The sequence below is a fragment of the Sorex fumeus genome, unplaced genomic scaffold, assembly GCF_029834395.1.
Source record: "Sorex fumeus unplaced genomic scaffold, SorFum_2.1 ptg000002l, whole genome shotgun sequence".
In the NCBI taxonomy this organism is placed as follows: Eukaryota; Metazoa; Chordata; class Mammalia; order Eulipotyphla; family Soricidae; genus Sorex; species Sorex fumeus.
This window is the reverse complement of record NW_026606059.1, coordinates 40,452,411-40,478,102: the sequence shown is the minus strand read 5'-3', so window position 1 is coordinate 40,478,102 and position 25,692 is coordinate 40,452,411. Positions and strand designations below refer to the sequence as shown.

At 39.1% G+C, this 25,692-nt stretch overlaps 1 long non-coding RNA gene and 1 other non-coding gene across 2 annotated transcripts in view; both read left to right on the top strand.

The window, feature by feature from the left end:
• Window positions 1-11,494: 11,494 nt before the first annotated feature.
• The window catches only part of LOC130022485 (uncharacterized), a 73,131-nt gene continuing 58,933 nt past the window's right edge, over window positions 11,495-25,692 (top strand). Inside the window, exons 1-2 of the long non-coding RNA XR_008792271.1 lie at window positions 11,495-11,679; window positions 17,090-17,175. This is a non-coding gene — a long non-coding RNA (uncharacterized LOC130022485). The remainder of the gene's footprint in view (window positions 11,680-17,089; window positions 17,176-25,692) is intronic.
• On the top strand, window positions 18,191-18,334 carry LOC130023232 (small nucleolar RNA SNORA43). The gene has a single exon (XR_008792427.1). It is a non-coding gene; the product is annotated as a small nucleolar RNA SNORA43 (small nucleolar RNA).

The following is a 25,692-nucleotide window of genomic DNA, read 5'->3' as shown; positions in this document are numbered from 1 at the left end:
TTTTTTCAAAGGTCTCCCTTATAAATTTCCCAAGATGACATGTTTATAACTTAAAGCCAAGGCTGCATTTCCTTTGACTAACATGAAGTGCAAGTAGAATTGGCATAGGTGCCAACCTGTGTTCATCCATTTGATTATGAAGATTTTAGGGTTGTTTTTTTTTCCTGAGAGGTTAATTATTTTTTTTTGTACCAAGGGAAGTTTATTTGAGCTGTTCTTTCATTTTTCATGAGCATTGGATTCTTAGTACACATTGTAAAATGAGAGGCCAGATCCGATCCCCTCTCTCCCACTTGTCTTTTCCCAGGGCAATTTCAAGATTTGGGTGAACAACTTGGACACTAAGGAATATTCTCTTCTTGGCTATCTTTTGTTCTCTACAATAAAACAAAATCCAAGGCTGGTCTTGAAGAACGTCTTGTTTTTAATAGGAATGGACTGCCTTTCTCTCCCACCCAGAACTGATAAATGAGGGCCACAGAGGGTTGTGTTAAATGCTGCAAAATCTAATTATCACTTGATTTATAGGCACATCTACACCTCTACACAGTGACTGAGGGACGAGTTCATTGCCATGAAAACATTCAGTTGATTGTGGAGCTCTGTTCCCCTCTCTGGACCCTCTGCAGTAAGTGTCTGCTTTCCTTGGCAGGAACAACTGGTCCATTCAGAGGTCCAGGATCCTTAGTGACAGGATGCTGGCTGGCATGGGTGAAGAAATGCTGGACTTGCTTATGGAGTCCCTGAGAAGATCTGAGGTGCACGGTGTGTGTGTGTGTGTGTGTGCGCGCACACACACACACACACACACACACTTACGGACACACACATGCACACACACACACGCACACACACAGAGTATTCATACTCAGTCATAATCACACAGAAGAACAAAATGGTTTTGCCAAGACTACTTAGTGACAGTGGTAAATTTAATTTGCATTTTCTTTTCCTTGGGAACAGAGCTAGAGGAATTGTTTACTGCGTGCAGTGACAATTCAGACTGAGGATTCAAATTCTTTTAAATTAAAAAAAAAAACGCCTGTTTGAAATCAAGAATTCTTCTTTTCTGCTTCTTCCACATTCTTTTCAATCACCTTGTAAAGGCTTCTGGGAAGACTTGGCAGCTGAGACTCCACAGTGTGGCATTCTGGTCAAAGGCCAGTGCAGGGGAAACTGACAGCACCTGGAGTCCACCTTCCTGGTTCATAGCCTTAGAGGAGGTAACTGACCTCCCGTCTCCTCCACTGTCTAATGGAGAGGACAGTGTTTGCTTCACAGAATCCGTACAAAGATGAAACTTTTGATGTGTTTTATTGTGAGGCCAGTCACACAGAAAGTATTCACTCTTTTGGTTGTTCTTAGTTTGGCACTAACACTCAGCTCATTTTCTTCCCCTGCTCTCTCCCTGCAGACCCTCCGAGGTGGTCCCAAAATATATAGCTTTAAATTATCACAGAGAATGTTACTAGGCATGGTTTGTCTGTGGCAATGGATCTTTTAACATTGACAAGGTTTTGAATTGTCTTGCGGTCTTATTTTTTGTTCATTAAATTCTCAGTTGACAGTCCACACCATTAGTTCCTACTTCACCTCCCCTTTCAAATTTGTGTTATACAGCTGGATGACTCCAATTTGTTCAGATGTTGAAAATTTGGTGTAATATATATTATTTCACTTCAATTTAGGTCAGAATATAATGCTGAAAAATGCATATGCAGGCATGACTGAGCACACACCACAGAGTAGCCCCAAACTAGTAAATCAAACAGAGACATCAGTCAACTTAATCCCATTTAATTTCTACAATGAAGACCAGCCAACTAATGTGTAAGATAACAGATATTTAGTATTATCTTTTCTTGTACAATACATGCACTCAAAAATACATAGCACACAGTATATTTGGGGAAAACAAATTAGTATTTTAAAAATACCTGGGAGAAATTCTGCAGAAATTCCATTGTTGAAAGTTTGTTTTAAAGAAAAGTAGCAATTACAAATCAAAAAAGTATTTTTCCTTCTCTTCCCTTCCTCCTTTAGCCAGTTCTAGTTTGCGGTGTGAGGCAGGGGTTCCCTGCTATTGTTCTTCACCTGGAATATCTCAAAGTGGTGAAGTGTTGATTCTCATCAAACAAATTATCCATCATTACAAATAAGAAGAAAGGTTTAAAAGATTTCCTACTTAGGTCACCCAAAGAATTCAGGATCAATGGGGTACAGATGAGCTGCCCAGTTGTAGACAGAGTAAAAAGAAATAAAGAACCATTCTCTTTTGGATAACCAAAACAAATCAACATATCATCTTTATAAAACCTGAAACTGACTCCACCTTATTTTCAAGTTGTTTTTGTCTTAAGCAGTAATAAACACAAATGCTGACCCTTTGGGAGACAACTATAGTCATGGGAGCTTCTTTAGTTTATAAATGGCACAAATTGCCATCACGATATCAGGTGAACTGCTTTTGTCTTTGACCTCTGAACTCCCTAATGCTTTTGCTCTAATCTATTAGGTAATTTATGCCACTTATTTCTATTACATAATATTTCTTCGATAGTAATTTAAAAGCCTTCTGGATAATTCAGTATGCAGACTCACCTGTGTGGACTTGATTCAGACTTCATGTCAAAAACAATCATCATGTGTTGTTCTATGTCAGAGAAATTTCAACTTTTCTCTTCGTTAGAGGACCCGCTTGCTGTGGAATTGAAATAATTTCTCTCTGAATGGGAACATTTGACTTAAAAAGACTATGAGTAGTTGTTTAAGAAGAATGTAACTGAGTACTTGGAATTTAAATTAGCCTGTAATCTGATTTTGAATTAAAAAAAGACACCTAAGAAAAATTTTCTTAAGGTGAATTAACGTCCTTCAAATAACTTTCAGTTTCAAAGATATTAATACTCACACTACAAAATTAATTAGCAAAGAAGTTCCTCATTCAATGTATTTATTCTCCTGGAGCCATTGGTATTAGTTATGCTTAGAAAAGTTGTCATACATAGAGAAGATGCACTTTTGCAAAAATGACTTTCCAATAGCACCCAAGATTTGCAAGCTATTCCAGTAATCCTTGGAAAAATTTCTTTTTTCCTTTCTGTGTTCATACAGTATAAATTGTTTGCCCCAAAAGAACTCTAAATACATGACACAATTTTTTTTCCCTTTAGAAACTATTCAGGTGTTCCTTTTTTTTTTCTTTTTGGATCACACCCAACGATATTCAGGGGTTACTCCTGGCTCTGCACTTAGGAATTACTTCTGGTGATGCTAGGGGAACCATATGGGATGCCAGGGATCGAACCCAGATCAGTCATGGGCATAGCAAATGCCCTACCCACTGTACTGGACTCAAAATGTTCATATTTTTAAAGGATTCTTTCTCTTTAGATATCTTCTTCTCATTAATAAAGAACACAACTTTTTTCCTGGAAAAATCTGTGAATATTAAAAATTCCTAGAAAATGACCTTTGATAAATGGAAAGGTTTCCATAATTACTATTACTGCAACATCACATATTTCAAAACTTCAGGGTAAAAGAGAGCATGGAAATAATATCTGTATTTGAAGATAGAAAAATAAAAAAATAGCGATTCCAGACACAGAAAAAAATGGTTGTTATTTATGAAAACAATACTCAAAAAATTAATGGAGCTGAAAAAAGATAAATAAGATCGAACAGGGATGGGGAGAGAGATCAAGAGATGAGGCTCAATGCCTAGGCATTGTGAGTCCCTGAGTCCCCTCGTCAGCATCACATGGTGCCTTCAGCACTGCCAGGGGTGGCTTCTACCAAGAAATAGGGGAGAGGAGTGACTTTCTCTTGGGAAAAAGAACCCAGCTTCACCTATAATTACATGGCTAACAGCAAAGATAGAATAGAGTTCAATTTGCTACAAGGCAAATACCTGTTTAACAAACCCCATTTGCACATTAATTTCATTGTGGAACTTAAGAAATTGGTCCCTAGATATGATAAACAAAAACTATCTTTAAGATATACACCCATAACTAAAAATATCTTCCTGATAGAACCATTCAGCCATTATCTATTGATGATCCATGAGATTTTTAAACTGTGGAATTTTTAAACTGTGGAAGATTTTTAAACTTGTGGAAAAGATTTTTAAACTGTGGAAGTAAAAATAGTAAGAATAGGCAGACATTCTGGAAGATGTTTGCTTTGTTTCACCTTGTTTTAAACTTGAGTCCTGCCATAGTAGTAGTGATCCAGAAAACTTTAGAAACTTGCCAAGGTTCCAATCAATCTTGAGTTATGCTGATGCTTCTAACTTTATATCCAAAGAAATTTACTTTCCATTTCCTCATCACTTAAACTTACTGGCTTTCTTTCAGACATTTGAAGCTGGGCATATCTTCCAAGTGTCTAAGAATGCCTTTAGATAAAAAGAGAAAAATATCCAAATAACTAAGGTAAGGACTATCTGAGCCATACTTAGCAATGAGCACTTGTTCCCATGCCAGCAGACATTTTCCATAATGTATTATAATAATCAGCAAATTGACAATCTAGGCTGAGTTTTTTGGTTCCTACTCTAATGGGTTGACTGATGCCCAGGAACTATTAGCACATCAGAATCCTGTTTGCTGAGGCTGCCACTTACTAGCTAGTTAGCTAAGCCAGGCTGTACCTTATCAACTGGCTTCCAGCCAGATCCTTAGATCAGGGTGTGAGGCAACGAGACTCTCCATGCTTGAGACTGCAGAGGGACTACTTATTAAATATGCACCACCCACTCTTTCTTTCTTTTCCCTGGATCAGAAAGGGAGAATACTATTTTAACACACAAGTATGTTTAATGTTTGTAATAGCACAGTCAAAAATAGTCAAGTTAGACTAGTTAATCATGCAGAGGTAAATACTATTTACATTTCCCCATATCTTTTTTATGTATATGTTCACAGATACCTATGCAAATATATATATACATAGATGGTAGAAATTTTAACAAAACTGAATCATAGTACACATCGACATGTGACTTGCTTAATAATATTTCAGTATGTTTTAGCTTAATATTCTATAATGTAACTTTTGAATAGTTGTATGATATTCGATACTTTTACTTATATACCATCTGTCCGGCAAGCTACCGAGAGTATTTGATATGCCAGACACAGTAACAACAAAGTCTCCAATGGAGACGTTACTGGGCCCGCTCGAGCAAATCGACGATCAACGGGAGGGCCTTTACCTTTACCTAACTAATTGACTGTTGTTGGAAGTATTTTTTCTGCTAAAGGATAATATAATAAATACCTTCCTTTGCTGATATTCTCAGAGACCCATAGAAAATAAATGATTACAAAAACAAAAATAAAACTGTACTTTGCCACCAAGTTTTTCATCAAGGAATGGTAGAATATGTATTCATATTATATTAGTTATTTTCCTTAAAAGAGGTTATTTTTTCTAATAACATTAATATTATTTAGTTTGTATGTTTTAATTTTTTCTTCAACCAAGCAGAAAGAACTTATATAATGTTTACAAAATGCTGAAAGCCCTGTGAATACTTTTTTGTAACTCATTAAATCATCCTGATTCTCAAGTTACAGATGGGAAAATTCAAGTATAGAGAAGTGAAATAATTTATACAAAATTAATATCTGAGAAGTTATTAGGTTGAAATGACAATGTGACAGGTGAGAAACTTATGATGGTGACAGCAATGATTTCTTGCATGGAATATTATTCAGGATATATCCCCCCAAATTGTGATGTAATCCTTTAGAAGATAGCTATCACTTGGCCTCTACTAGATCACCAAATTTCAGAATGACACAAAATGAATTCCATAGCGAATTATATTCTGTTTTTCTATGTTTGCATAAAAGTCTGTTTCAAAGTTACTAACGCTAAATCATTTATGAACATTCATGCCATACATACTTGAAGTTCTTCCATAAATCATTTATTAAAAATAGCAGCATGCATTACTCATGCAAGATTATATATCTTGATTTTGGAAAGTAAGTCGAGGGATGCATTCAAGAACTGGTGAAAATACTATGCAAAATTATTTAAAATTATAGAACACTTAGGCATTCCACTTCAGAACACATAACTATATTTGTCCTTTTATTATAATTTAATGTTTTGTAAGAATTATTCCATGATCAAGAAAGATAAATCATCCATGAACCTCTCAGTAGGACAGATAATATCTGTGAAATAAACATTTTGGTGTCCTAGAAAATTTTTGTCTCAGTTCAAGAAAGGTGGCATGATTTGAGAACAGAAGAGAAGCTAATAAGCTTAAGATCACTTTAAAACCTAATTCATAGCTTTTGTTTGATGATAATCTTATTACTAAAATATGAAAATCATTTGCTCAACCCATTGAGCTCTCTCTCTCTGGCCCTGACTTATTAATTTTTATGTGTATCAACAGATAGAGTTTTAGTGATAAGAAGAGTTGAAGTAACAGTGATTTGAGTCTGGAGTTCCTAAGTAAGTATTATATATACCTGGATCAGTTCCCTTATCTCTATAATAAGAATAAGAATAATTAAACTTTGCTAAAAGCATTTAGAAGATTCTCAAAGCAGAACTGGATATGAAATTTCCGTGTCAATTAAAAAACTCCATTGCCGTATAACCATTGACATTGTCAAGGGTCAGTCATCAAGTTTATCAAAACTCTTGGTACTGTCTGAGAATGACCTCAAAGCAACAGTCTTCTTGATGTTTACTAAAATGAAAAAAGGCTTTGAAAGAGTCACTCAACATCAAGAAATATTGATAAAGAAAATTAAATAAGTCACTGAAATAGCATTAAAGGAACTAACGAACACAGCAGCAAGCCAATAGCAGCAGAATGGAAGAAGTCAAGAACCAAACACACAATCTCAAAAATAAAGTTAATCTATCATCAATACAAAGGTAAAATAGAAAAAAATTTTAATGGAGAAAATACAAAGCATTTAATGGACAATAACAGCAGAACAATTTCTGAATCATAGAGATTACTGAAGGATTGGAAAGAGGGAAAGTAGAATAATAACTAGTAGAAGAAATAATAGCTCAGAACTTCTATTGTCTGAGGAAGGAGAACTGTGCGCAGATCCAGGAGACCTAATGAATGCAAAATAAAATAAACCCAAACAGGCCAACTCCAAGACAGTTGAAATCAAATGGCAAGAATGAGAGAGAGAGAGAGAGAGAGAGAGAGAGAGAGAGAGAGAGAGACTACTTAAAGGCAGTAAGAGAAAAGCAAAATCTCTAATTACAAGGGAAATTAAATAAAATTTACATCAGACCTCTCAAATGAAACTAGAAACAAGAACACAGTGTAATAATATGTTCAAAATACTGAAGGAAAAGAACATTCAACCAAAAGTCTCCTACCCTGCAAGAATGTAACTCAGGTTTAAGAAAGAGACTAAAAACATTCTCAGACAAACAGATGCAAAGAATAGTTTCCTACTAGGGGGAAAAGGCAGCTCAGATAGAGAAGGAAGCGCCAAATAAAGGGAGTTGGGAGGGTCCTCCCAGGATGGGAGATGTATGCTGAAAGTAGATGATAGACCGAACATGATTGCCACTGGATGCCTCTTTTGCAAACCACAGCACCCAAAAGGAGAGAGAGAACAAAAGGGAATGCCCTGCCACAGAGGCAGGGTGGGGTAGGGAGGTTTGGGGGGTGGGAGGGATACTGGGATCAGGGGTGGAGGAAAATGTGCACTTGTGGAGGGATGAGTCTCGAAAATTGTATAATTGAAACCCAAGCATAAAAATTTGTAAGTCTACAACTGTACTTCATGGTGTTTCACTAATAAAAATTAAAAAAAAAGAATACTCTAGAAAAATGAATTGTCTCCTAGAAAAACAAACAAATGTCATGGTAAAACCAATGAAATGAAAATACATGTAAAAACTCAAGCTGGGAAGAATAGGGTTTAGGCCTCACGCTCTGCATCCTCGTACTCTCCAAATTCTGCCTCAATTTCTGGCACCACATGACTTCCCAAGCATCACTAGGTATAGTCTAGAAGACTCAGAGCCACCTCTGGGCATGACTCTGGAGGACTAGTACCACCATAGGATCCAAGGATTTCCACATTTATGACCATAGCACTGAACTGCAGGTTAGGTTGGCTGATTTTTGCTGGGATGAATCCTTAACAACCTTCAGAGCAGTATTTGGGAGTATTTTTCCCCCTGGATAGATAATAGATATATAGGTCCACCTGCAGAGTGGTACTAAGATTTCAAACTAACTGATGCCCAATTTCAAAATGAATTTTCGCCATGTCAAAAGTTAAGACCTAAGGAAAGATAATCGCCTTCTTCTCTCATAGCATCTGTATCTGTCTTAAATAAAACTGACGTGAGACAAATGTATCAAATGGCTTTTTAATTTTTTTTTAACTTTTGAATTAGCATCCTGCTAAATGAAAAGTAAGACATGATTTCATTCAACTATTCCATGTTAGCCTATATTTTGGCAGCCTCCAGGGAGCTGTGCCTTAGGCCAAATCACTAAAGCCAATTCCTCTTGGAGTTTCAGCTTCTGATAATGTTGACTGCACTTTGATAACTCACATGGACTAAGTTTCCAGTTATCACATGTAGGAGCCGTTTTCTTAAGCAGAGTTGTCTCCCTCAAATTTCCCCAGAGTTTCTGCCTGTATCTACATTTCCCAGTTTCTTGCTCCTGAACAGACCATGGATTTCTTTGCTGTTTCTTGAAGTTTATGGGCTCTGCCATTCCTTTCACTAATTTATTTCCCAGTTTGTGGTGTATAAAGATTGAAGAAGATAGTTCAGGGCTAAGGCACTGGCCTTGCATGCTGCTGATCTCATTCAGTCCCCAGCACACATGGTCTCCAAAGCACCCTCACAAGCCCAGAATAGGAAACCCTGGAGCACTCACAGACATAGAGCCAGCCCCCAACACCCAGTAATACTCCTTTTCCATAACTACTGACCCCCTAGAAATATTTTGTTCCTCAGAGAAAATCAATCATATCTGTTATGTATGTATATGTGTGTATATATATGTATATATATATATATATATACACACATATAATCTTTTTGTAAATGTTTTCTAAAAAAATCAAACTGACAGAAATTAGAAGTTTGCATATTGTCAACTGACTTGAACCTCAGTGGTAGAACAAAACCTGTCACTGTCCTCCCGTTGTTCATCAATTTGCTCCAGCAGGCCCAGTAACGTCTCCATTGGAGACTTTGTTGTTACTGTGTTTGGCATATCGAATACATCATGGGGAGCTTGCCAGGCTCTGCCGTGCCGGCAAGATACTCTCAGTAGCTTGCTCGGCTCTCCGAGAGGGACGGAGGAATCGAACCTGGGTTGGCCATGTTCAAGGCAAACTCCCTACCCGCTTTGCTATCTCTCCAGCCTTGAGAATTACAAGGAAGAAATTTTACTGATTAAAGTATTTAACTAGTATTATTCCAAGACTTTTTGTGTTATTAAGAAGAGAAAAATAACTGTAAGGGAAAATAAATAAGTTGGCTGCAGTGTGGGGCTGGAGTAACAGAACAGCGGGTAGGGCATTTGTTTTGCACACGGCTAACCCAGGTTCGATCCTCGGAATCTCATATGGTCTCCCAAGCTCTGCCAGGAATAATTCCTGAGTGCAGAGCCAGGAATAACCCTGAGCATCACTGGGTGTGACCCAAAAAGAAAAAAAAATTGGCTGCACTGTATATGATGACTCGTGCGTTAATTTTCATATACATTAGTTATTTTAAATGTAATTAGACTTCTTACTATAAATTTCTTCTATTTATACTCCTGGCACAGCATATTTCAAGTGTATATAATTTATTCTGTATTGATAATCATTAAAGAAATGCAATTATAAACTCATAATTTCCTGAAAATTCCTTTTGTAATGGGTTCATACATAATCATAAGATATAATGGTCATTACATATAAAAAAGAAGTAGGTGAACTCATTTGTGTTACTGTAGTAAATAGTAATAATGGTTCTCTGTGATTTATCATGTCTTCTGTCAGCTTGTCACTATCAATTATTTCCAAATGTTTTTTCTGGCAAAACTGTACAATAAACAACTGTTCAGATCATTTTTTCAGTAGTATGATCCTAGAAAAGAATCAGTCACAGTGGAATATATGTTAAGAAAAATATGCAGGGGCTGGAGTGATAGTGCAGCGGGTAGGGCGTTTGTCTTGCACAAGGCTGACCCAGGTTCGATTCCCAGCATCCCACATGGTGCCCCAAGCACCTCCAGGAGTAATTCCTGATGCAAAGCCAGGAGTAACTCCTGAGCATAACCGGTTGTGACCCAAAAAAAGAAAAGAAAAGCAAGGATCACTACTATTGGTAATAGCTTAGAACTCAGAACTGACTCTGCACCAGACCCTATGCTATTTATAGATAACTAAAATAACTCCCCCAAGTGACTCTTATTGCCTCTGAAAGGTAGAGAAATCCATTCATTTGCACAGTTAGAGAAGAAGAAGCAGTAGAAAAAAAGATATAAATGTAGTTTGCACCTAGTGGACTCACTGTTATAATGCACACTTTTTTGTTTTGCTTATTTGAGTTTTTATTTTGGAGCCACATCTGGTAGTGATCAGAGATTAATCCTGGCTTTGTGCTCAGGGATCACTCCTGGCAGAATGGTGCGGGGGGATCAAACCCTGGTTGACCACATGCAAGGCCTACAGCTTACTTGCTCTGGCCTCTGGAATGTACACTTTACACCTGTGTGTGAACAGGTGAAATTCTGCAGACACACACACCTGGAACTTCCAGGAGAAAGTCCAACTTAATTTACCATTAAATCATTCAAGAGCAAACGTCTTAATAGTTTTCACTTTTGTGATGACTTTCGACATCCCTTTTCTGTCTCCAACTCTGAATTATTATTTATCATCGTAGACAACAATAGCACTTGTGACACCTTGACTTACGCTTTTCTCACTGTGGATAGGAACTTGCATGGTATTTCGGACCATATTGAGAGACTAATTAGCACTTTAGGACAAATAAGTAGCAAATTGCTAACAGGGTAAATAAAGCGAGACTCAGATTTTATAGTACTATCATTAATATGTGTGTGGTATTGATTTTATTATGTATTCCTTAGTGCTAGAATCTCTTAGGTTTAAGTAAGCTGGTTGTATTGTACATCCGTTTAACCATTCTGTTTTTCTAGTTTGGAGGAATAACAAGAACACACTTTAGAAATCACTCGCAGTTTATAAGGTGATGCATTAATCCTCCAAATGACAGGAAATCAAGATTTTTGTCTATGGGGTTTAAGTTATTAAAATTGAATTTGCCCGTGTGCTTTGCTCCAATAGCTCTGTGCTAGCAAACTCTCGCTATAATTAGATTAGTAGCCTGCTAAATGCTGGTGACAGCCTGCGCCTCAGAGAGCATGTGCTGGATTCTGCATGCGCCTCTCCTCATTGGTTGCTAGCATTGCTGCTCGCCGGTTTGATAGGTTTCCACAGTACTCTTTATGCTGCATTGGAGACATAGATACAGAGATACTCTCCAGTGTTCTTGCCACGATGGAGGTGCTTAGCTGGTAATGTTAAGAAGGAAGAAAGCACAGAAGCAGGCGTTCGTCTTTGTTGTAGAGCACGGCAGTCATCCACTGCTAGCTGCAAGAGGCGATCAGGGACGAAGTTTCAGTTCATGGTAATTACTTTGAGTCTTTATCTCGCAGGAAAGGCGCAGCCATGCATGAAATGAAGCTTGTTCATCAGGTCATCTATTTCACTTGATCTTGCTTTAGTTAATAGCATGCTTACTCTCCAGCATTCCGGACTGAAATATATTCTCCCGGAGAAGGCTGAGCTGGTAAACAACAATCCCGCTTTATGCAGGAGTGTTATTTTTACCTGAATTCCAGAGTGCATGTGCTGGCGAGTGATTCTTATTGGTTCTCTTCTGTTTTGGAAAGCCTGATGTTGTGTCAATTTGGGTGTCTTTCGAGGTGCTATTCAGTGCCCGGTTGACTTTGTTTGCATTGAGCCCAGACTCCTGAATAATAAGCAATTGAGGAGAGTTTGGTGAAAACCCACTTTAACTAGGACAGTGCACGGAGGCTCCTGTCGACGCAGTCTTAGCAGAAGTAACATGCTATTGTTTCTTCAAAGACGTGTGCAGCCTTCATTTTGAATGGCTTTCTTTGTCTCACCTTTTGTAGTTTTCACTGAGCCTTTTGAATTTAGAGGATGTTGCCATCGCTCATTCTGCCCAAAATATGTATAGGTGTGTATTCAGCCATGCCAAAGAGAACATTTTTGCCTCCCGTGCTTTGTTTATCAAGGACAGAGCTGGCGGAGTTGAAAGGAGATCTCGGAAAGGTGGGGTTCTTCCCACTTGGACTAATGTTTGACAGCATTTAAACATGTCTTTTGTCACTTGCCTGAAGGAGCTTTCAAATCAAACAATAAACAATCTTAAATTCGGGACAATGGGTTATTAAAAACGAAAGAATATTTAAATGACCAAAATGGAGCTTTACAAAAAACAAACAAATAAACACATGCAATGGGACTTTTTGCTACTGGATGGACTTTCCGCCAGATAGAAAAGCCCCCTGTGACCAGCAAGTCTTCAAACTTAAAGATTGAAGCTTTTACCGTATCACCCCACGGACACCGCAGAAACTTGTGTACTGAGTCACCAGTCACAGGGCTGGCTGACTGCCACCATGCGTCTGGGATCAGGGGAGAGCCCTGGTAGTGCTATCTGGAAGCTGTCAGGGACTAATCCCCTGCTCCTGGAATGCTAGATGTAGTTTCTCAAGTATTTTGCTAAAGAAGAACTCTTTAAAGTTAAGTCTGCATACTTGTTAAAGGAACTCACACAGTATAGCCTTCGGTAGTGGGTCACTTCAGAATACTGGGCTTCACCCCTCTCCCAAGTGTCTCCCTCTTCCATCTCGATGCATAATAAAGTGCCCAAATGATATTCACTGAAGTAACAAGTTTAAAGAAAAAAATAATATTGTGAAAATCTGTCATGTATGGTATGCAATAATAGAGTGTTGTCTCCAATAAGATACTTCCATAGCTTTCCTCAGGATACAGTGTCTCTGAGACTTCCAGAAGCCTGCAGTGTTTCAGTTTGCAGGTGCCACCTGTGGTGAAATGAATCAAAGATGGGGTCTCTACTTATAGCCCTTCCTTCCTATCTGGGCTCTTTTTTTGAACTAAGCCTCATTCAAGGCAGAAAGTTGCTTGGCATTGTGGGCAGCTAGGTGAGTGAGGGCAGAGTTTCGCTCTTCTTCAGATTTCCACCCTGCACCTCTGTTTCATGCTTTCATTTCTTGCCTGGCTGGCCTGCCTCTTTCTGCCAGGGACATGGAGAGTAAGCTTTTCAACAGATAAGTGAGTCAAGTCAGAGGATCCTTTGCAAAGAACAGATCCAGACAATTCCATAATTGTCTCTCCCTCTCCTTCCCTTAATCTCCTGAAACGCTTTCTAAATTATCTAAGTTTTAGGCAGTTTCTAAGAAGCAGGGCTGTCTTCAAAGTAAACTATTGTCAAACACAATTTGCACAGGTTAGACTGTGAGTTATAGCAACTGTGGTTCTAGCAGATGGTTGTTTTCAAAGGTTGTGTCTTAAACACTGTGTGTTTAGAAAGGACTTATTTTAAAATGTAAACATAAATGGATTTGTCTTCTATATAAGGAACAATGACACAAAACCCCTTTGACATATATGAAAGGGACATTTTCTCACTAGTTCCATATAAAATGGAAGTTTTTATGAGGTGATAAAACTGCATTTTTAACTTCAGATGAATATTTAAGCATATTTTACTATGCTGATAGGAATTTTTGTATACTTCTGATGTAGAAAAACAAAGATACGTTTCTTGAGCACTTTAAAATACTGTACTCCGTACTCTTTATAATTGTATAACTCTTTATTGATGGGACTATAACATTTCTGACCAATCAATAAAAGGTATATTAGCATGAACTCCACACTCAGACAATACCTTTAATTTACCTTATCTCAATATTAAGTCATTATCCGATACAAGTGATACTCTTTACTTTTCATTCTAGTGACTTTCAATCTTAGCAAAAGAAAAAAAAAGTAATCATTGGTTTTGAAATGTAAAGACAACATGTAGAATTTTGACATGCCATAAGGCAACCATTCTGACAACAACAGCAAAAATAGGAGAAAAAATGAGAAATCTTTTGTTTGTTTTGGTTTGCTTTTTTGGAGGTCACACCGGCAATGCACAGGGATTACTCCTGGCTCTGCACTCAGGAATTAGTCCTGGCAGTGCTCGGGGGCCATATGGAATGCTGGGAATCGAACCCCAGAGCCAGCCTCGTGCACGGCAAACACCCTGCCCACTGTGCTATCGCTCCAGTCCCAAAATGAGAAATCTTTGGTTCGAGTTCAGGATAATAAACTATAGATAGCTTTGTGGCCACTCACTTGCTATCTGTGATATCAAGAGAACTAAAGGAGATCTGTCATTAATAATTGATAAATATTTCAGGTTTGACCCACCAAAGTTTTCCTGGACTGAGAAATTTTCTGAAGAAGCACTTGGCCTCTCCTCTCAGTGTACTTGTTTTCCTTCACGATTCCATTCCATATCATTGTCATCTATCATGCAGTAGGTTCTGTGCTGAGTTTTGAGAAAGAAGACACAGATCTTATGAAGGTGCTGAGGTAAATAGGGAAGGCTTCTCATGAGAGAGAGTAATATTAATCCAGAATCATTTTTACACATATCTTTTTCTTTTTTTTTTCTTTTTGGGTCATGCCGAGCGATGCATAGAGGTTACTTCTGGCTCTGCACTCAGGAATCACTCCTGGCAGTGCTCTGGAGACCATATGGGGTGCTGGGAATCGAACCCGGGTTGACCGCGAGCAAGGCAAACGCCCTACCTGCTGTGCTATCTCTCCAGCCCATACACATATCTAGCACCACATTCACTACTTATATTGTCAGGTGGGGATTCGTGTGGCACACTGATATGTGCCATAATTTATATTGTCATCTTATTTGTGATCATGAATAAATTTAAACTATTCTTCCTTCCATTCTCTCTTCTTACAATACAACACTTATTGCCTTAAACTATTTTAATTTTAAGGGTTTTTTTATTAAATGGATTTTGAAAAAATAATGCATCTAGTTATTTAAAAATATACCTTAAGGGTAGCTCTTTGCACTTACATTACCGTTGGATTCATAAGTAATTTAGTGATTACTTTAGAAACTGTTTACATTACCAAAAATTCTCTTTTGCTGTTTAGTGCTTGTTGACTCTTGAGAATCATGTACTTTGTACATGATTATTAAGGGAAACTTGTCAAATTAAGGCTTGCATTGTTTTGTTGATGTTGCTGATGTTGTCTTTATTTTTATTATTTTTATTTTTACCACTTTATTTAAATACCAGGTTTACAAAGTTGTTCTTGATTTGTTACAAGCATTCAATATTCTAACACCAATTCCACCACCACTGTCACCTTCTCTCTCTCCATCACTGTCTCCATTTTCCCAACCACCCCTCAAGCCTGCCCCCATAACAGACCCACAGTATTTTATTTTAGATTGTTTGTTACCAGAAAATGGCTAACAGAATGATCAAAAATGATTTCTATAGAAGAAAATTTGTGAAAATTGTTGTAGCTCATCATGGGGGCTATTAAGTCCTTATCTGAGTTTATTATACCAAGCTGTTGTTAGGGCTTGCGTTATTTTTAACCTTGCAGTTAGTCTTACTGGGGTAAAAGAATTATGATTGAATATGGATATATTTTGAATCCCGCCAAGTTCGAATGAAACTTGTAAGGATCACGTGTTTGCTTTAGATCTTAACACCAGTAAAATGCACGCTGGAGTACAGATACTGCAGACTCTCCAACTCCTGCAATGTTTACTTTGGGCTTCTACTCTTACTTTTTCCCAAGCCCATTATTCTTACCCCATTCATTCTGCCTTGCTGAATTGAACGTTTCTCTTACAAGCTGATTGCCAAAGCCAGCATTGCTGAGTCTCCTGGTCTCCAGGAAGTAGCTTCCTTTCTATTTCCTCCTGTCTCTGATTGTTCTTCCTCAGTTTCCTAATTGTCTTGCCTATTTTTAAAAGCAGACATATTCTGCATTTTGCCTTTCTTCAGCTCTCTGTTGGTTGGCTAATTTATCACTGTGGACTCTTGCCCCTTCTATGCTCTCCGGATCTCCTTCTTCAGAACCTCTGCACTCGTCCTTTCCCATGTTCCTAGCATGTGCTCATCCTCCCCCATGTTCCTAGCATGTGCTTGTCCTGCCCCATGTTCCTGGCATGTGCTCTTGACTTGCTCCCTCTCTATGTGCAGGCTTTTGCTCAACTATTGTCACTTTCTCAGTGGAACATTCTGAAATACTGTGACTGTTGTATTCTTTGGTTTCTTTTTTTTCAGTCATTCCTCTCTGGATTATAAACCCTAAAGTCAGACATTTCTGCCTTAGTCCCCACTACCTAGAAGAGAATTTGGTTCAGAGAAAGCATTTGGTCAATACTGGAATGAATGAAAGAAAGAAGGAATGATTGACTGCTGGCACAGGAGTCTCAAAATGCAGGCGAAGGGAGCTTGAGGGGAAGTCAGGAGTTCAGCCCCAGCCAGCTAAGTGCTTTGTGCCCAGCCCCCACCCTGAGTGGGCCTCTGTTTCCTGTTTTGAAGTGGGGATTAAGCTCCAGATGGGGACAGAGGCCCTTTGCCAACCTGCCCCACCTTGGGCAGACCCAAACTCAGCTGTGCTGAGCTGATGTTCTAGAAAGGAGAGGAAGTACAGACCTTTATTTATGTGCCTTCTCACAATCTGATGTTTATATTCTTCTTTCTCTTTAAACTGTGATCAGTGGTTCAGTGTCTCCTAAAAAAAAGTCAAAATGAGTCAACACTTAGCTTTTCAATGAAGTATGTAAAAACCGATATATTTCGCCTTGACACTTTTATCTGTTTTTTTTAAATTATCAGTGAATTTAAAATAGTTTCTGTTACTATTCATAGCTTGCCTATTTTTGTCAAATAAAAAAAAAGCCAGAACAATGTTTCTTTTTCCTCTATTTTTAGATACTTCATGATACAGAATGTACTCTCAGAAAAAGAATTCCCTGTGACTTCAGTCTACTGTCCATAAAATACTCTTTCCTCTTTCAGTAAGTATATTACTCTGCTTTGATCCATTCTGAGAAGGTATTGATTCTCTTTGAAAACCTGTGTCATGGTTACATTAAGACAAAGAGGCTGAGGTTTCAGATATTTTGCTGTCTGGCTAAAAGGTGGGGGGAAAATCTCTGCCTTTGAGGTCGCCAGCAGCAATGCTAGTAACCCCAGTCACAGGGATTTGCTGCTCCAAAGAATTTCCATGATAAGCTTTGTACAAATGTCTCTCATTAAATACTGCTTTATATTTATTAGTAATCTGTCAACTATTTAGAGGTGCAAGGATTTGAGCACAGTATTTAACAACAGTCTTATCCTCCAGTGAGAAGAAAGTTATAAGTGGTTGGGGGAATGTGATGGTTTTTGTTTGTTTGTTTGTTTGTTTGTTTATTATTGAATCACCATGAGATGCAGTTACAAAGCTTTCATGTTTGAGCTTCAGTCATACAATAATTGAACACCCATCCCTCCACCGCTGCACGTTTTCCATCACCAATATGGTGTTTTTAAGGAGACCCATGGGTGTAGAGTCAGCAGTAAGAGCTTTGGAGGGGGATGGTGGGGTGGGAGGGACTTTCTGGGAGAAATGGCTTTCTAAGGAAAACTGCACTGACAGCACAGAATCTGTCTGTCCAGGCACAAGCTCTTACCTCTTTAACCATGAAAGAGGTCTGTGTTGGGGCTGGAGCGATAGCACAGCGGGTATGACATTTGCTTTGCATGTGGACAACCCGGGTTCGATTCCTAGCATCCCATAGTGTTCCCCAAACACCGCCAGGAGTGATTCCTGAGTGCAGAGCCAGGAGTAACCATTGTATATCATCAGGTATGACCCAAAAAGGGAAAAAAATGAGAAAGAGGTCTATGTCTTTCCATGGGGGGATTTTGCCACTTCACAGGCAATGCTTTGACTTCTTTCTGGCAGCCACATGATGAAGCCTGGAAATTTCAGAGAGATCAACCCATCGTCCTGAGAAAGAGCTAAGGGAATACTATATGGATAGTTCCAGTGCCCTGCGGATGCTAAGCTGAGCGCCTCAGACATGGCTGCCTAGCTGCATCTATAGGACTACAGGGCACACAGTAAGTGGCTATTTCTACGCTCAGTGTCCAGGCCCGTGGACACTAAGAATGGTTTGTAGCCTCACATTGACTCGGAAAAAGGTATAGACAGTTTCTCCCTTTTATAGTTCTGAGAACTCTAGAACATCTAAAGAGGAGCTGAGGAATGATTTGGGACATAAGAGACGACTCTACAGTTAACTCATGTCCAAAATCACTTGAGCAGTAGATAGCAACCTTCATGAGCAGTCTCAACATGATGGCGTGTATGTATTTAGGGGGATGATGTACTTTGATTTGATCGGCAGCCTTTCTTGAGCTTCCTTTTCAACATCTACGTAGAACTTGCCATTGCCTGTGTAATATAGGCCATGCCTTGTAATTTCTTATTGTGATAGTAATGCCTATTGCCTGGGACATTGTTAGACAGATGTTTTTGTTTCCCAGGAAGCTGAGAATCTAACTTAGGCTGACAAGTGAGAACCAGCCTGTACCAGGTGGTTCTCTGCAATCTGTGGGATACCAGAGCAATTAAAGTAAAAGCCAGCAAGCACCCCTTAGTGTGATATTCCGAAATCCATCACTCTTATCACCACACTACCTTATCTTCTTATTTCATTTGTAACAAGTTCTGATCCTGTTGGCTGGGAGGAATTCACTGACTCACACACCCAAAATTCTGAATGCTTCTGAACATAAAAGTTGGCTGGGAAATACCTTCCAACTGGGTGTACATTTTCCACTCTGCTTGACTGAACACTGCAAGGGGGTTCCTGGGATGCAAAACTCTCAGAGTTAAAAACAGGGACAATTTCCCAGAAAATCAGAGTCACCATCATTCTCAACACTCCATCTCAAGCACACAGCTGTGTGATGTTAATGCTCACCTAATTGGCTGCTGACCGCAGTTGGATTTGAAACCTTTGTTAAAAAAAGAACTGGGTGCATTGGGGGAGTTGTATAGACTTCAGTTCTAGTGCTTATCAACCCTGAGAATGGACATTACTTCTCTCCGCTTCCCATCGTGACAAGTAAGAATAATAACAAGCCGTGGGGCTAGTAAAGGTAAAGTAAAGCTACATGATGTAGCTCTGATACAACTTTGACATTAGAAAAAACGAGGACCCTCCTTTCCTTCTCCAGACCAACCCTCTAGAAAAGACATCTTGTTCACAGACACAAAGAACTTGACTTTGGTTAGTATTCTCATTGAGCTGGATCATTCTTTTTTTTGGGGGGGGCGGAGGTGTCACATAAGGCGATGCACAGGCATTACTTCTTGCTCTGTACTCAGCAATTACTCCTGGTGATGCTCAGGGAACCATATGGGATGCTGGGACTCGAACCCTGGTTGGCCACATGTAGGGCAAATGCCCTACCCGCTGTGCTATCACTCCGGCCCATGGATCTTTCATTGGACAGATTAAAGAAGAATTGATTTGGGGACTTACTAAATGCAACAGTGGTTGATCATGAGTAAATATTGTCACATCAAATTCTCAAATAGCATTGGGTATGGTGCACAAGTTCCAAGTGTTGTTTATAAAATTTTATTTTTTCCAGAAGAAAGAAGCATTTAGAAAATTCTCTAAGGAATGTTGTGAAAGTCATAATAGCTTTTGTCTTATCCTACAAATATTTTCCACTATTGCAGCCTAGTATTGCATTTAAGTTGATTATAACTTGTTCTTTCTATGAAGACTTACATGCTGTTATTTCCAATAACATTTCACACTATTCCTCCATACAGACGTTTAAGATGATAATGCTTTTAGAGTACAAGGTGGGACCTATTTAAATGCGGACTCTTGGGTTTTAAATGTTTTTTAAGTGATCATGAATTACAAACTTATTCACGATTGGGTTCCAGGCACCACAGAGTGTTCTACCACCAGTCCTTTCTCTCCGCCAGTATTCCTCATTTCCTTCCCACCCACCAAGCTGCCTATATGACAGGCACTTCTTATAACTTTTGACACTGTGGATTACAGTACTGTTACTGATAGGGTTTTATGTCTAACACTTTACCACTTTCAGTAACAGCCCTGCCCCCACCACCCAAGACTCTCGACCAAAAGTGTTTCTTGTTAGAAGAAACTTTACAAGAAAATTAAGACCTGGAAAGAAGTGTGTTTGGGGTCTATTTTTTGAGTTTTTGCAGCCTAGAATCTAAGACCTTCTGCAAGTGTCTGTGCAAATCATCTCTAAAGAAATCTACATGGGATTGAATTTTGAGAAATTATGTACAATGTTCCCTTTGTTTTGAGTTTCTTGTTATTTTAATCAGACTGAGGTAACTGGCAGTTTCTCCTAGAAAGTTATTTTTTTTAAAAAACCTTCTCAGTTCTAAGAGTTAGTATATCACTTGCCTTGCAACCGACCCACATTGGAGCCTGGGCCCCAGAAAACACCAGGATTGATCACTAAGTGCAGAGCTAGAAGTAGACCTTGAACACAGCCTGGCATAGCCCCCCAAACTAAACAAAACAAATAACCCTACGCACCCTCCCCTAAAACCTTCTCTGTTCTCTAACATTGTGAATGCTGGATACTTGAGAAGTTGGAACAAAATTACTTGTAATACTTTCTGGGGTGTCTGTTATATGATCTTGAGCAAAATGTGTGCTCGTGTTCCGCAAACGCATTTTCTGCCCCATTTTGAAGTTTCCTTAATCTGGTCCTTCGCAGCAGACGATTTGTGCCTTGTCCAGGAATCAGAGCTCTGTCTTTCCCACCAGCATCTCTGACTTTTCCCAGATCAGCTCTTTGCCAGTGAATGACTCAGTGTGTGGGTTCTGCCAGTGTCGGTTGTGGTTCTTCTGAAACCATCTCAACTGACATTGAGCAAGGTCTGCAGAACCAGGGAGAGCAAGCCAGGAAAATAAGATTCACCTTGCTGCCTAACTAACTCCTGCTTTTTTTAGAAAAAAAAAAAAGTGAAGGGGAATAGGCCAGAAAAATAGCTCAACAGGTTCAGTGCTTGCCCGGTACTGCATATGTTTTCCCAGGCACCACTAGAAACAATTCCCAAGCACAGAGCTAGAAATAGGCTTTAAATTGCTGAGTATGATGCAAAGGCAGAGTAACAAACTGACTCCCCCCATTTCCCCCAAAATGTCAAAGCGGAGAACCACCGTTCTGAGAAAAAATGCAATTAGATTTTGTTTTATCTTCTTTATTCACTGAAGTATTTTAGATTTAATTGATAGTTGTCTCTAAAATAAAACATTTCCCATACTTAGGATAATTCTATTTTCCAGGTTTTTTAATACACTTAGTGTATTAAAACTTGACAGGCCACTGATGATTACAGTCTTAATTGTTAAATTCCCAATTAAGTTATGGGCATATTTAAAATGCTTGTTTTTAATCAATGAAAGAAAAATACTATCAGATACTGCATGCACATAGTTTTCTGATGTTAATTATTAACAGCTATCAGTTTATTTCTAGGGTAGCCATTGCTTTCTGACAAAGATTCGAAAGAAAGTTAAGGTCTTCTGTGGGATGCCTGCTAGAGTGTGTTCTTATTTATCCTACAGAGAAGGAAGATTTGGCCTTTATTGTATAGACGGAGGTCAATTATACCAAACAGAAGCTATAGGGCAGAATACATAGCAGGCATGAAGCCCAGCCTCAGTCCAAGCCCTCCCACCTGTCCCCTCGCTAGACCTAACCCGCCACTTGATTTCTTTACACAGAATGCAAAGACTTAAGAATGAAAATGGAAATGTGGCTCAGGAATAGTGGATCGAATTGCTGAACGTGGAAAATAGATGTCTGGTGGGTTGTTAGAATGAGTCCCTACCTACCTACCTGGAAAGATTGCCTTTTGTGTTGTCTAGAAAGCAGCCTTCCTTTGGAATACGCAGAGAAGTTCAGAGAGATTTGATGCCCATCAGAACCAAATTCTTAGTGTGCTAGGAATATCTTTCCCACCGTGATCTGGCTACCTGTAATAGCCTCGTACTGCACTCTGCTCTGAATGCTTGTGTTCCTCCCTAAGAGGAAATACTAATACCTAATGTGATGATCTTTGGTGTTGGAGCCTTTGGGAGGTGACTGAGGTGAGTGTCCTTATGGAAGAAGCTCCAGAGAGCCTTTTTTCACTCCGTCTACCAAGTGAAGACTCCGGGAGAAGTTGACTGGCAGTCTGCGGCTCAGAAACATAGCTCGTACCAGGAGGCAACTATGCGGGCACCCTGATCTTAGATACTGGAGTTGTAAGAAGTAAATTAGTGCTTATTAGCCACCTAGTCTATCATATTGTGATTAAGAAGCCCAAAGAGACTAATATCCTTAAGATAAAAGTTCGTTAAATATGCAGTTCTGTTACTTTTATGTGTCTAAGTTTCAACTGTTACAGGAAACCTGGCCCTACTTTTAATATACATTTTATCTTCTAAAGGAAATTTCTTCTATTCAGCAGGAAAGATGATACCTCTGTCTCTGTGTGTTTGGGTAGAGTTTTGTACATACCTGCTTTGTCCATTTCATATAGCACTGGTCGATGTCCTGATATTTCTCTTGCTTTTACTTGGGTGCCATAGATCTAACGCACTGTATAACCTGTTTGAAACAGAATACATCATCCTCAAAGAGAGTTTTCACCAGAAGGGGGGATGGTAGGTTCTTTCCCTGCTGTTCATGAAAGCCTCATGGAATGACTTCTGGCTCTCTATCAAGTGTCCTGTTCAGAAATCCAACCCTGCTGACTTTTCTTTGTTCATCATGCACTAGTTGGCCACCTCTTCATTATCCAACAACTATACAACCAGCATAGCCTCATTCTAGTCAGCATGGTCAGCATGCTCAGAGACCAGAAGAAAAGCAGAAGTTCATTTTTAAAAACATTGGTTCGGGGGCTGGAGAGATAGCACAATGGGTAGGGTATTTGCCTTACATGTGGGGACCCAGGTTAGATTCCTAGTACCCCATATGGTCCCCTGAGCACCACCAGGAGTAATTCCTGAGTACAGAGCCAGGAGTAACCCCTGTGCATCACCGGGTATGATTCAAAAAGCAAAAATAACAGAAGATAAAATGAAAGCACTTGTTCATCTTGCTACTTTCTTGCATAGAAACTTACTTTTCTCCTAGTTATCTGTAAGTCAAATTTAAATTCCAGAGCCTAGCGATCAAAAACAAATTTTAACAAGCTTTCTATACGCGTTCACATTAAGCATTCATTGCACTGTTCATATTTTCTACACACCTGGCTCATAAGTGCCTCTGTGCTGCTTCATGCCTTTTCATTTTTCTCCCAAATTCTGCAACTCTGTCAAGGTCCATATCATAGTTATATATGTTTTTTCCTTCTTAGAAAATGGTTTTTTGAGAAAAATCCAGAATTTTGGCTGGTCATTACTCAAATAAATTTATGACACAAATCTTGTTGCAATACAGCGTATAACATGCACAGATTGAGTAGTCTTGAATTTTTTTTTGCTTTACTTAAACATTCTATGCTTCTACAATTGCATGATAAAGTCACTGAAGAGATCTCTTAATACAAGTAACACAAACTTACAATTGTTTGAAATGCTGAATGAATGAATGAGTAAATCAGTCACCCATTCTAAATCATAGCATCCTGGACAATGCAGAGAGTTGTGAGAACATTAGCTGGGTGGAGATTTTAGATCGTTTTGCACCACTAGACTCATACATCTATGGACTGATTAACTTCCTAAAGAGAAACAGAGTTATTTACCAATCCATTACGCCCTTCATGCAAATAGAAATTTTATTCAACAACACAAGAATGGAAAGCTATTTGCAGTTCTTAAATGTCCATAATAGAGTGACAACTAAATAGACATGTAAGAAATACAATCAAAGGAAAATAACAGTATCTCCTCTGGAAGTAGTGCAGACCCACTGATAGAAGCATGAGTAGAAATTTAATCAAAATCCCACTCAATTTCTTAATCAGAATCCCACTCAATTTCTTTTTTTCTGGATGAACTTTTTTTTTTTTTTTTTTTTTGCTTTTTGGGTCACACCCAGCGATGCTCAGGGGTTATTCCTGGCTCTGCACTCAGGAATTACTCTTGATGGTGCTTGGGTGACCATATGGGATACCGGGGATCAAACCCAGGTTGGCCGCATGCAAGGCAAATGCTCTACCCACTGTACTATTGCTCCGGCCCCTGAGAAGTTTTTCTTAAATCTTTATATATTCTGAATTCTGTGTGACATAGTTTCTATCACTCTATGTGTACAGTCATATTCTTCCTCTTCCTTCCTTCCTTCCTTCCTTCCTTCCTTCCTTCCTTTCTTTCTTTCTTTCTTTCTTTCTTTCCTTCTCTTCTTTTGTTTTCCCTCCCTTCCCTCCTTCCCTCCTTCCGTCCTTCCTTCTCTCCCTCCCTCCCTCCTTCCTTCCTTCCTTCCTTCCTTCCTTCCTTCCTTCCTTCCTTCCTTCCTTCCTTCTTCCCTCCCTTCCTCTCTCTCCCTCCTTCCCAACCTCCTTCTCTCTCTCTCTCTCTCTCTCTCTCTCTCTCTCTCTCTCTCTCTCTCTCGTGTATGTGTGTGTGTGTGTGTGTGTGTGTGTGTGTGGTAGGAAGACAAGCTTTTGGACACATTCAGGAATGCTTAGGGCTTACTTCTGGCTTTGTGCTCAGTAATCACACTTGGCCATATGTAGTTGTAAGGATCCAACCAGGGTCAGTGACATGCAAGATAAGCTCCTTAACCCTTATACTATCTCTCTCACTCCATATACTCATTTTTTTTTGTCTCTGAGAACCCAGAACTTTTATTATGATTCAAGTTATAGTAAATCACTTTTGTCTCCCTGTGGTAAATTTTAAGCAATTTGAGGGTAAGAGTTTTGTCTTACAAATTATCTTTAGAAGTCTAGTACAGAATATTTTGCAAACTTTAAAGTATAATGACATAATATTTAAGTCATATGTAACTTGCTGATGATCATAATGTAAATCCAACTCTTAATTTGTTGAGCAGAATTTTGGATATTCCTCTCCCCTTCAGATCTATTGGTCCCTCTTTCTCTCTTCTGCCTCAGTTCTATTGCTACTCTCTCCCTCTGTTTTTTCCTTCTCGCTCTTCCTCCTTTCTCTCCCATTCCCTCCTTCCCTCCTGCCCTCCTTTCCTCCCTCCCTCACTACCTCCCTCTCTGTCTCTCTCTGACTCTCTGTCTCTGTCTTTCTGTCTCTGTCTTTCTGTCTCTGTCTTTCTGTTTCTGTCTCTGTCTCTCTCTCTCTCTCTCTCTCTCCTTCCTCCTGCCTTTCCTTTCTTTCATTCTGGACACTTTAGCTCTATTAGTCATACCTGCCGACTGATCTGGTCAAGAGGCTACTCTCAGCACCCCTCCACAAGCCCCCACCCTTTTGCCCCCATTTTTGTTGATTCCCAAATGCTTACTCTTCCCCTAGACCTTTCTGAACTCACCTGGGTATGTGCTTATAGTGAGTAGTGAGATTTTT